Raw genomic sequence first — 1,725 nt, forward strand, 5'->3', positions numbered from 1 at the left:
TTTGATTTTGTGAGAGCCATGGGAGAGTGAGTTCATTGATTTACAACGTGTTTGGGCTGAATATGCATTGAAAAGGCAAGAAGTCCAGACACAAAATAGACGTTTAACTCTAGAAGATTTGGAAGTAAGTTTCATAGCATATCCAATTTTTGTTTTATTCCCCATTGTATATTTTTTTCATTACCAGGGATTCTTTTTTTTTTTTTTTTTTTTTTCTCCTTTTTTGTTTTATCCAATATCGAGATGTTACAATGAGGTTAAACTAAGGAAATGACATTAGATAATGTCACATGTTTTGCTAAGACCTAAATAAACCTCGATTCACGTGAAGCCTAGATGCAAAATGGCATTGAAACTTTGGAATTTCAGGAGGGAGTTTTTACTTCATATGCAATTTTTTTATTTTATTCTCATGATTTTATCCTTTTATGTTCTCTAGAATTCTTTTTCCTTTGTTCTTTTTTTTATCCAATAAGTGAAGTTTACTTTAATTGAGGCTAAATAATGGGAAGACCGTCTTAGATAACTAGAGCATGCCTTTACTTAAAACTAAATAAATTAGCAAACAATCACAATACTTCAGGTTAGAACAATAGTATAAAATTATTAACATTGCCTGATGTAGCTGCAAAATATTTGATAATCCTCGGACCGGTTGATACATATATCACTTCTTCTACTTGAAAGAACAGAGTGAATAAAAGGTACTCAGAAACTAATGGAGCAACTGATGTGTTAGATTACACTAAGAGAATGAATTGTTGTTTTGCAAATACTTGAGTTGCTTATAGGATATTACTAACTATTCCAGTCACCGTTGCGTTAATTGAAAGAAGTTTTTCAAAGTTGAAATTAATTAAATCGGGTTGTAAGTGATTTTTTATTTTGCAATTCTATCTTCTAAATTATACGAAGTTTTCATTTGAACATAGATATATTTTTTTATTTAAATATTGTTATATGTGTAAAAAAATATATATAGGGCCTCAAAATAATTTTTCGTTTGGGGCCTCCAAATTCTCAAGGCCAACACTGCTGCGAAGCGTAGATCATTTACTTGGCTGGATAGATCCTCTAAACAACCTACTTCCAAAGAAGAGAGTTGTTGAAGAGCCAATTTTTTGTAATGATCCTCCCTTTTTGCCCATGAGTAAAATGCCCATTAGACATTTATCGCATGCTTATCGCATTACCTTTTACCCACTACTTAAGATGTTTTCCAACAAGCCACAACGTTAGAAGATTGGGTATATGAGATGGCACAAACTAAATGTTGAAGACATAGATGTCATTTATTAAAAAATTGGGGATCATAGAGGAATTTAAACTAATTTAGTTGGCATGTTTATACGATCCCATTTAATTTTTCATTTTCTACACATTGGCCTTCTCCATATTCTCTCTCTCTAGTTTATTGTGAAACCTCCTTCTCCCTAGTTGAGGGAGAAAGGGACACCGAATGAAACAATTGCGAATATGATTTGGCTTTTAAATATTATTTGCATGCTATAAGTGTAGTTTAAGTTTTTAGACGAGATAGTAAGACTGACATTCGTTATTAACCGACCAACACATTTATGGGATCTAATCTCTCAAATTTGAGGTACAAGTAGTTGAGAAATTTAAGTTGCCAATTTGTCATCTTTTCAGAAAATGACTGGATATATAACTTATGTTCGGTCCCAATTTTTTCAAAAAAAGGAAAAAAAAAAAAAAAAAAAAAGG

This window comes from Olea europaea, chromosome 19 (genome assembly GCF_002742605.1).
Source record: "Olea europaea var. sylvestris chromosome 19, O_europaea_v1, whole genome shotgun sequence".
NCBI lineage: Eukaryota > Viridiplantae > Streptophyta > Magnoliopsida > Lamiales > Oleaceae > Olea > Olea europaea.